This window comes from Rhinolophus sinicus, linkage group LG01 (assembly GCF_036562045.2).
Source record: "Rhinolophus sinicus isolate RSC01 linkage group LG01, ASM3656204v1, whole genome shotgun sequence".
Taxonomy (NCBI): Eukaryota; Metazoa; Chordata; class Mammalia; order Chiroptera; family Rhinolophidae; genus Rhinolophus; species Rhinolophus sinicus.
The window spans coordinates 44,399,165-44,410,582 of NC_133751.1; positions in this window are offsets into that span (position 1 = coordinate 44,399,165).

The window sequence follows — 11,418 nt, forward strand, 5'->3', positions numbered from 1 at the left end:
GAAAATCTTGTTCAAGGTCCTGAGTCGGTGTGAGGGGTGGGCCTGCGGGGTTCAGATCCCCATCTTTCTTACCCCCGCCCCCATCTCCAACAGCTCTCCCAACTACCACGTCACTATACAACCTAAGGAAAAGGTTATGCAAATGGTATACAAATGGAGGTTAAAACATGCCCCTCCTTCAGTAATACCCTAGCCTCTGAGACTCTCCAATATCCATCAAACGCCTAATGAATGGTGGAGTTGACATAAAGAGCCAGAACTTTCTGACTGGATGCTCAGGTGTATTCCTGTCCCTGATCTTAGGAGTTTACCCCCCAACACCCCTACCCCCCACCCCCACCCCCCCGGGTAGTAACACAACTGCTTTCTCTTAGGTTTCAATCTGAATATTGTGTTTCCTTCTAAATAAATCAGGGCAAAGCCTCCAGTTAACGAGTGCCTCAGAAGGTTTTCTATCACTTCAGTCGTGTCACATCAATACAAATCTGGCAGGTGGTGAATTTAACCACTCTGCCCTTACCCAACTTGCCCCAGCACTGACCAACTCCTGGAGACTTCACAAATTCTTTCAGTCTGGGAACAGCAACTTCTTTGCTGCTCCTTTTTGGCCCTCCCTTATCAGGATTAGCTGCTTACTGCTCTTCCTGTTTTGATTTGACTGAAAAGAACTTGAGCTCCTATCCCTCTGTCAGATGGATTTCTTAGCTTAAAAGCTTTGAATCAGAATGACATTAATCCTAGTTTTTCCACATGTGGCGTTATTGCTCATTACAGACATTTTGTACCACACTATCTTACTTTCTGAGAAATTCATGGACTTGCTCATTGCAAAAATGAGTCAGTGTTTTGGAATTTACATCTTCTCAAGTGACAAGTAGGTTGCCACATTTTTAAATGTCACTGTTTTCAAAGAAAATTCTAGTCCAATTTATCAATTTTTTTGAAAAAAATCTGATTTAGTTACAATCAAACCCAGAATTCAATTAAGTAGCATTTATATTATTATTATTGTTCAAAGAAGTATGTATTATGTAGAAATTGATCCCGGGGCAGCTGCACAAGTCTCTGCAAGAAGGTTCCTCTTCTTTGGTGACAATGAGTCAGATTTGTATTAACTCAGAAATGAATTTAAGGAGAAAAAAACAACAACTTTGTCATCTAATGAGTAACTGTTTCATCTGGGTTAAGTTGATAAAGCAGCAATTCTAAAAATAAAACTTACTGTAGATTTGTTCTTTCTTTTATTTTAAAAACCAAACTCTTATTTTGCCTCCGCGCATCTAAATAATATATAATTTTTAAATGACTTCCAGTAATAGTATTTGAAGGAATTGCTTGATTTGGGGATGGTGTACTCATTGTTTGGATCCACATATGAGCTGAAATATAAATTTCAAGGAAATTTAAATGTCCCCAATTTAATTCATTTTCGTGAAATCATACCTGTTTTTTTTCTGCATTGACGATGATTGCCTAATAAATCTATCCTAGACCAACTAAAAACGGAACAACTTTCCAGATGTTTTTCTTCCTCAACGTAAAACTACGATAGCATTTTGTACATTTCAGTGACAATTATTACAATTTGCCTTTTATTGAAGTTATTCTCCTAAAGTTCAGCTATGCTTAAGTAACTTCTTGGATAAGAATCTGCAACAGTTTCTAGTTGTGCACTGAATGACAGGCTCTTGCCTCACCTGGCATGCATCACCGTCCATGATGTGGCCCTAACCTGTCCTTTCCAGTTTTATCTCTATGGTTTTTTTCCACTGAAACCTGCTCTTCCTACTTCTGAGAAGTCCGGGGATTTCCCATTTTTTCTCATGTTATTCTCACAAACCAAGTGCCTCATAGAAATACCCATCCACAAAGCCACGTCTGAGCCTCTCAGTTAAACACCTCTCCTTGTTTCTGATCTTTGCAGCACAATACCACTGTTCTGTATTCATGTCACTGCTATCCACTTTGGCTTAAATTATAACAATCCATGTGCTTGTTTTATCTCCCAGATTTGCAAGGAAGCATGGCATGCTTGAAAGAACATGAGGTTGGAAAAATCTAAGTTCATATTAGAGCCTCTGTCACTTATGAGCTGTGTGACTATGGACAAGTAACAACCTACCTTTCTGAGCTCTTTTTTTTCAATCTGTTGAACACTCATTGAATCACTTCCCCTCTCTCGCATGCTTTGAGTTATCACAAAATCATTTTAAGTACAAAAAAGATTCTTTCCGAAAAAGATTCTTAGCTCAACCCTATTTGTAAACATCAAAAAGAAAGAAAGAAAAAAAAAAAAGATAGAAGGGAGTACACAGAGGCCAATGAAGGAAAAAGGACAGAAAGCTTGTACTGAAAGCCTAAGAAAGTTTGAAGAAAAATAAGTTAAATGTGTTTAGCTAAGAAAAGAAAGAGCAGAAGAATAGATTCCCACCCCCCCAACTTTTCAAAGGAGTTTTGTTACTGGTCTGTATATTCACTGAGTCTGGAAACAATATCTGTAGTCACACAAAGCAATGAAAACCCTGGAAAGTAAAAAGGAATCAAACTCACTTCTTTCTGAATCCATTCCTCCTCTACTATATCTTTCACAAATAAGAGACAGAAAATAAACAGTGCCATCCGGCATATGTTGGGAGAATAGCTATTTTGTCTCATAAAACAGAAGAAATTTACCATATTTTTCCAAGGAAAATTTCCTGAATTAAATTTGCCATTGCTTCTGCAGGAGCAGAAAATAATTAATATGCACATTAATAATAATATTGAAAATAACCTTAGACATTTGTTAAGTGTTTATGAGGAGCCTGTTAAGTAATTGGTACCCAAAACTTTCATCTTTCTTAATAATCAAATAATTTTGCTACTCAAAGAGTGGTCCTTGGAGCTTGTTATAAATGCAGAATTATAGCCCTGTCCCCTTCAATCTATATAATAGAATCTACTTTTTAAAAAGATCCTCAGGAAATCATCAACAAAATGAAAAGGCAACTTACTGAATGGTAGAAAATATTAGCAAATCACATATCTGATAAGTGGTTAATATCCAAAACATATAAAGAACTTATACAATTCAGTAGCAAAAAAAAACCCCAAACAATCCAATTAAAAAATCGGCAGAGATCTGAATAGACATTTCTGTGAAGAAGACATACAGATGGCCAACAGGTACATGAAAATGTGTTCAACATCATCAGGGAAATGCAAATCGAAACTACAATGAGACACCAACTCACAACTCTTAGAATGGCTATCATCAAAAAGACAAAAAACAAGTGCTGGCAAGGATGTGAAGAAAAGGAGACCCTTGTGTACTGTTGGTGGGAATGTAAATTGGTGCAGCCACTATGGAAAACAGTATGGAGTTTCCTCAAAAATGTAAAAATAGAACTACCATATGATCCAGCAATGCCACTTCTAGGTATTTATCAGAAGAAAAAGAAAACAGTAACTCAAAAAGATTTTTGTACCCCCATGTTCATTGTAGCATTATTTACCATAGCCAAGATATGGACACAACTTAGGTGTCCGTCAATGGATGAATGGATAAAGAAAATGTGGTATACATACACTATGGAATATTATTCAGCCATAAAAGAGAATAAAATCCTGCCAATTGCAACAAATGGGTGGACCTTGAGGGCATTATCTAAGTGAAAGAAGTCAGACAAAGACAAATACTGTATCATCTCCCTTATGTGTGGAATCTTAAAAACAAACAAACAAAGAATTCATAGACACAAAGAACAGATTGGTGGTTGCTAGAGGCATGGGGTAGTGGGGAGTAGATGAAGGGAATCAAAAGGTACAAACTTCCAATTATAAAATAAGTAAGTCATGGGGATGTAATGTACAGCACAGCAACTATAATACTGTATTTATATTTGAAAGTTGCTAAGAGAATAAATCTTAAAAGTTCTCATCACAAGAAAAAATACTGTAACTGTCTATGTATGATGACAGATATTAACTAGATTTATTGTAGTGATCACTTTGCAATATATGCAAATATTGAATCATTATGTTGTACACCTGAAACTAATGTAATGTTGTATGTCAATTATACCTCAATTTAAAAAAAGATTGCTAGGTAATGAAATAAATACATTGAAGTTTGAGAAACACCGATGAATAAAGTCGTTTCCATGAGGATTCTAGGATCCTTAATATTAGGAAATCACCTTTTTTTCTCTCTTTCTGTCTTAGTCTTAGTCACTTGGGGTTCTTTAGTGTCCAGTAAGTATTAGGACTAATATGGGTTTGAAAAATGCAAAAGCATCTAATGTTAATATGGTTGCAAGAATGTTCTGAAAGTGATGACATCTTTTCCACTTTTACTGTACTGAGGCCTATAGTTAAAAGTTTTTTCTTTAACCTATACATGACCTTTTGGAGTCGATTAGAATTAGCCTCATATAAAAGAGCTGTGGGTTGGACAGGTGAAAATAGACTATAAGAAAGTCAAATGGAGAGACCTTTGCTAGAATTTCAAATTCAGGTGGGTACTTGTTAGTAAACCCTTTCTGTAGGACAATTTGGCAATATGTGTGAAGAACACTAAAACTCTTTGGCCCAATCATGCCATTTGTAAGAATTTATCTAAAATACATAATCAAAGATGCACACAAAGTTTAATGAATAAAAATTTGTTATGAGCCATGATTTTACTGGTGGGTGAAAAATTATAAATAAAATATTCAACACAATAATGAAATAATTAACTAGATTATGATGGAACTACATAATGGAATAATATGCAGCCAATAAAACCTTATTTCTGGTTTGGGAAAAAGCTCACAATATGCTAAATGTGAAGGTAAGCTCACCAAATAAAAATAAAGTATGATACAAATTTTATGCAATAATATTTACACATAGAAAAATGGAAAGAAATAAAATGTCAACAGTAATTATTGCTTAGTTTTAAATTGTGGGAAATTTTAACTTATTTATTTATGATTTTCAATACTTAGCAAATTTTTTAAAGTGAACATGTATTATTTCTATTATAAGGAAAATATTTTAAATTGTTAAGCAAAACAAATACGTACTAACAAAATGTATAGTTGGTATTCCTTAATTACTGCTTCTGATTTCAATTCTTGAATTGGAAAAGGAAGGGTGTTTTTGATAGAACATTCTATCACGTTTTTCTACTTGCTGCCACTGATTTGGAAGAAAGGACCCTCCATGGACACCAAATATACTCTTTGAAAATGACAAAGGTCTGAGTGCAGACATCCCTTTCCTTATTCTTCTGCTAAATTCAAGGATATAACAGGAATTGTTTCCACGGTTAAAAATCAATTTCCCATACAGAGGCAACTTTAGAAAAAGTTTTATTTTGGAGTAACTATGATTCACAGAAAGTAGCAAAGATAATGCAGAGAGACCCATTATGGCCTTCACATAATTTCCTCTTGAAGCAACTTTTAAACATGAATTTTTTTGATGGGTTTAATTTTTTTATTCTTATAGTACAAGATGAGAACTGAGCAGCGGTATCATCAGTTCTAGAGGCAAGTCCAGTCCGTTCAGTTTCTCTATTTTGAAAATGAGAAAATTACGTTTTTCTTAACTTCCCATGGTTAACCTGGAGTCACAGATATTTGAAAAGAAGTTTCAGCCTGTTATATTGTAGAATTTCTTCTGCTTTATCAGGGTGTACATATGACCACTTAGTTGAAGTTTCAGTTCAAGAGTACTTCTCCCTTTATATGGAATTGCAGTACCAGGTTCTGGCAATTACTCTGCTCTGCTTAGTTGATATAAGGAGGGAGGAGAAAGTGGGCAGAAAAGTTAGTCTTGACTGATACAAACTTCTCCGTCATTTTTAATGTGTTGAGGCTTCAATATCACTTACATTTAAAACATTGAGGATTGAAAAAACAATACTTGGGGCAGCTGGATATCTCACTTGGTTAGAGCACAGTGCTCCTAACAAGTGTCTGTCCAATGGAAGGAGTGCCTAAACTGGAAAAAAAGCAAAAACAGAACAAAAAAGCCCCTGTCATTTTGCCAAGCTATTGGAGGATAATGGAGGAACAATGTCCTAGTCCATATAAAGGCATACTATGAATTAATTAATTAGTTCAATTAAAATTAGAAAAAGCAGGGGGCCAGCCCGATGGCTCAGGCGGTTAGAGCTCCATGCTCCTAACTCTGAAGGCTGCCGGTTCGATTCCTACATGGGCCAGTGGGCTCTCAACCACGAAGTTGCCAGTTCAATTCCTCGAGTCCCACAAGGGATGGTGGGCTCCACCCCCTGCAACTAAGATTGAACACTGCACCTTGAGCTGAGCTGCCGCTGAGCTCCCAGGTGGCTCAGTTGGTTGGAGTGCGTCCCTCTCAACGACAAGGTTGCTGGTTCAACTCCCGCAAGGGATGGTGGGCTGTGCCGCCTGCAACTAGAAAACAGCAACTGGACCTGGAGCTGAGCTGCGCCCTCCACAACTAAGACTGAAAGGACAACAACTTGAAGCTGAACGGCACCCTCCACAACTAAGATTGAAAGGACAACACCTTGATGTGGAAAAAAGTCCTGGAAGTACACACTGTTCCCCAATAAAGTCCTGTTCCCGTTCCCCAATAAAATCTTTAAAAATAAAAAAAGTAGAAAAATCATTTAAGAGCAAAATGTATAAGAGCACATATTAGGAAAAATATACTCAGCTGCAAACTCTTCTTAAATAGCAAATACCAGGAATATTACAGTGTTCAAATGTTTTTAAGGGCTTCAGCATCCCTTAGAAATATTGCATATTCTCAGGTCACACAATTACAGAATTTTAGAAACAGAAGAAATCCTAAGGATGGTGAAGCCCATTTGACAAAGGAATCATAGCAAGTACCTCCCATGGAAGTGACTTGCTTAAAGGCACTAGACACATTTGGTAGCTGAACCCAGATATTCTGACCCCGTCTCATAGCAGCAACAACAACTTTAACGTGCATAACTCTGAACACCTTTTCATGTGCTGCCTCTTTTTAATGCTCACTGTCTCTATTTTTCCTTCTCTTCACCAAAAACCAGCTTCTGTCATTCCCAAAGTTCCAGCTTCCTCTAGGAGGAGACTGGGAAACAATTTGTGTTCTGCAAAGTTCTTATCTCATAGCGTGCACATCTCCACCCACTACTTGATACTGTTATCGAGTACAGAGGGGTTTGTGTTTATCCTCCAAGTTCACACAGATAAGAAATTGTGTAAAGCATCAACATTTATTATTATATGTGTAGACAAAAAAGGGATTTTATGGATGGAACCTCACAGGCTGATCTGATCATAAATTCCTAACTGGGCAGGTCACGGTGAGCAGTCATGCCCAGACCTATAACTTCCCTAGTAAAAGGGTTTTCTTTGCCTTAAGCAAGCCTTGTCCACTGTTTCTAGGTTAACACAGCTTTCAAATGCCAGAGTAATCTTTTTCCAGACCGCTGGGAGGTAACCACCCTCAAGGGAGCACATAATCTTGTTAATAATCCTGTAAACCAGGGACATGTGAGTCCAAGTTTCTGGTGATAATACCATGAAGAAAACTGCAGTGTACAAGTGGATTCAATGTTTTTCTGAGGGGAGAGAATGCGTCACTGATAAAGAGAGGTCAGGGTGGCCAATAATGAGCAGAACTGACAAAAGCATTGCAAAAATTCATCGAACTGTGCATCAAAATCGTCAGCTGACTGTGAGAAGCATAGCAGACCAAGTAAACATCGATAGAGAAATGGTTAGGAAAATCTTAACTGAAAATTTTGGCATGAGAAAGGTGTGTGCAAAAATGGTCCTGAAGGAGCTCACAGATGAACAAAAGCAAAGGAGAGTCGAAGTTTGCCAAGACCTTTTGGAGAGCCAAGACAATGTTTTAGGCTGTGTTATCACTGGTGATGAAACATGACCCTGAAACAAAGCATCAAAGTGCACAATGGAAGTCAGCCAATTCTCCATGACCAAAAAAGTTCCAAATCAGTCCAAATCAAGAGTCAAAACGATGTTGCTAACAATTTTTGATATCAGAGGGATTATTCATTATGAATTTGTACCAACTGGACAAACAGTTAACCAAGTTTCTAATTGGAAGTGCTGAAAAGGCTGCATGAAAAAGTTAGATGAGAATGACCTGAACGTTTCTCCAACAATTCATGGCTCTTGCATCACGACAATGTACCAGCTCACACAGCACTGTCTGTGAGGGAGTTTTTAGCCTGTAAACAAATAACTATAGGAACACCATCCCTACTCACCTGATCTGTCCCCCAATAACTTCTTTCTTTATCCCAAAATAAAGGAAACATTGAAAGGAAGATATTTTGATGACATTCAGGACGTCAAGGCTAATACAACGACAGCTCTGATGGCCATTCCAGAAAAAAAGTTCCAAAATTGCTTTGAAGGGTGGACTAGGCACTTGGTGCATAGCTTCCCAAGGGGAGTATTTTGAAGGTGACCATTGCTATATTCAGCAAATGAGGTATGTAGCACTTTTTCTAGGATGAGTTTGTGAACATAATTGTCATATCTCATATGTACACATGGGAACCCCACATATATGAGCGATTCAAAGACAGAAAGAGAAAACTGGGTATATATGACATTCTGAGTTAAAGGTGAGGGGCTTTAAAGGGTCATTGCAGGATGACAAGAAGAGCAATTGTTTAGTAATTACAAAGTTTGCCCTGCCATATAAATAGGTTTAAAAAAAGTTTATCTCTGATAATCTCTTATTGTGGGCATGTTCCATAATTCAAATTCTTTTAGGTAGTTAGGTGGTAGCAGAAGTTTCTCTTGAGCCCATAGGGTCTTGGTTGCCTCTAGCTCAAAACAACCCACATATCACAGAGGTACATCTTGGGGTGACTCGCTCTGAACCCCCAGAGTAACATCTGGCAGGTGGAAAACTTTAAAATTTTTTTGTATGACTTTTCTGTCTTCAGGGTGTGAAGTTATTCCTGAGAAACAAAAGTATTTTACCTTCCTCTCCCTAAAAGATAGTGAGCCCTTTTATGATTTCTATCCTTGATCAAATTGGAGAAGTCTTTGGCCTGAAGCCCTTCTTCCAGCAATAATCAGCTAGTGGGCCAATTGTGTATGAAGGCCACCCTGGTTCCTGATAATAAACCACGATGATATAAGAAGCCATCGACGCAGTTCTGCCTGCAGGAAAGCAATGGCTCATTCTCTTTCTATCCAAAGGACAATTTAATGTTTTCTTTTATTATCTGTTTTCCTATGCAGACTCTACCTCCTTTCACAAAGCATACCTTTTCCCTTCTAATTTCAGAAGTGTATGACTGACAACAAAAGACATATAAAATAAAAGAGGAAAATGGAAAGAGGACTTAAAAAAATCAAGAATGAGAAAATTATAACTACTATTAAATTTGCAGTTAGTTAATATGTACTATATTATAAGTAAATTTATATTAGTCAGTTCATAAGTAAGTAGTATAAATTATAAATAAGATTAAGGAAGAGGAAAGGCTTACAAAGGCACAGGTCTTGAAAAACTATATATTTATAGTTGAGCTTCAAATTTCACTCTAAGCTACCTGATAAGTAAAGGTAAAATAAAGAAACATCAGCATAACTTCATTTTCCTTCATTAATTCACTGGGGGCTATATAGTAGATTTATATGATGAAGCAATTATTGAAATCATAAATAGAAGAAAACCTGTGATAAATAGGCAATTGTTTCTCATTACATTAAATATAACCTCTATTATTAAGACTGAAAAAATTACCTTCTGACAGATAATAGTTTAAGCGATCTTTTCCAGCTTTCTGTATATTCAGTTGGCTTATTTCCATTGTGACTTTAAGAGAATGTTTTCTTTTCTGATTGCATCCTAGTAAAGATTGGGGTTAGCAAATGCTAATTAAAGGAAAAATATTTGGGGCCGGCCTGATGGCTCAGGCGGTTGGAGCTCCAGGCTCCTAACTCCGAAGGCTGCCGGTTCGATTCCCACATGGGCCAGTGGGCTCTCAACCACAAGGTTGCCAGTTCAATTCCTCAACTCCCACAAGGGATGGTGGGCAGCACGCCCTGCAACTAAAATGGAATACGGCACCTTGAGCTGAGCTCCCAAGTGGTTGTTGGTTGGAGTGCATCCTCTCAACCACAAGGTTGCTGGTTCGACTCCCGCAAGGGATGGTGGGCTGCGACCCCTGCAACTAGCAACGTGATGGACCTGGAGCTGAGCTGCGCCCTCCACAACTAAGAATGAAAGGACAACTTGAAGCTGAACGGCACCCTCCACAACTAAGATTGAAAGGACAACAACTTGACTTGGAAAAAAGGCCTGGAAGTACACACTGTTTCCCAATCAAGTCCTGTACCCCTTCCCCCATAAAATCTTTAAAAAAAAAAAAAAAAAAAAGGAAAAATATTTAACAAATTTTATTACAATCAATGTAGTTTAAATAATTTTGAATTATATCTCACCCATTCCTTTTCAAAGCTGTTTAATCTCTTAAAAGTGAAGAATTTAGATCTGAAAAAAAGAGCCTTAGAACTTTTCTAGTTCAACCTCCTCATTTCTTATGATTATATTTTCTTATGAGTATATTTTCTCAGTGTCTTAGTCTTTGAAAATTTATAAGGTACAATTTTCAAATTAAAAAAATGACAGGTAAGTAAAAAATGAACATGTGTCAAATATTTTATTCAACTTGTTAATTAATGAGGGAACCAGTAGGATATTAAAAATGATTCAAAGAGCAATTGAGAAACTAGATTTATAAAGGCACTCTAATTGATTTCTGTCATAGGCTCAAAATTGGTTAACCGTCTAGCAGGCCCACACGCTATATAACCTATGGGGTTCTGTTCCGCTGGATAGAAATTATTTGCATCTCTATTGGACGAATAAAGTCAATTTTCATTATTTGTGGATTCCATATCTGCGAATTCATCTACTCATTAAAATTTATTTGTAATCCCAAAGTCAATACTCACCACGGTTTCATGGTCATTAGAGAACATAAACAAAGCAGCAAAAAATTTGAGTTGCCTGACCTGCGTGTTTTCCACTGAGGCCAAACAAAGTGGCACTCTGCCTTCTTGTTTCAGCTGTCAAGTTGTAAACAAGTGTTCTTTTTGTGGTCTATTTGGTGCTATGTTTTTTGCATTTTTGTGTTTGTTTTTTTTTTTGGTTGGTGATTTCACTGTGTAAAATGGCCCTCAATCACAGTGTTGAAGTGCTGTCTAGTGTTTCTAAGGCAAGAAATCAGTGATGTGTCTTAGGTGCATGTTACCTACGTTTTGTTCAGGCATGAGTTAGAGTGCGGTTGGCCACAAGTTCAATGTTAATGAATTAACTATATAGCTGTATGTAATAGGGTGTTTTTAAACAGAAACACATGTCAAACAAGGTTATATACTGATCAGTTAATGAAAATGCTGGGACCAGAGGATCTTGGGAACA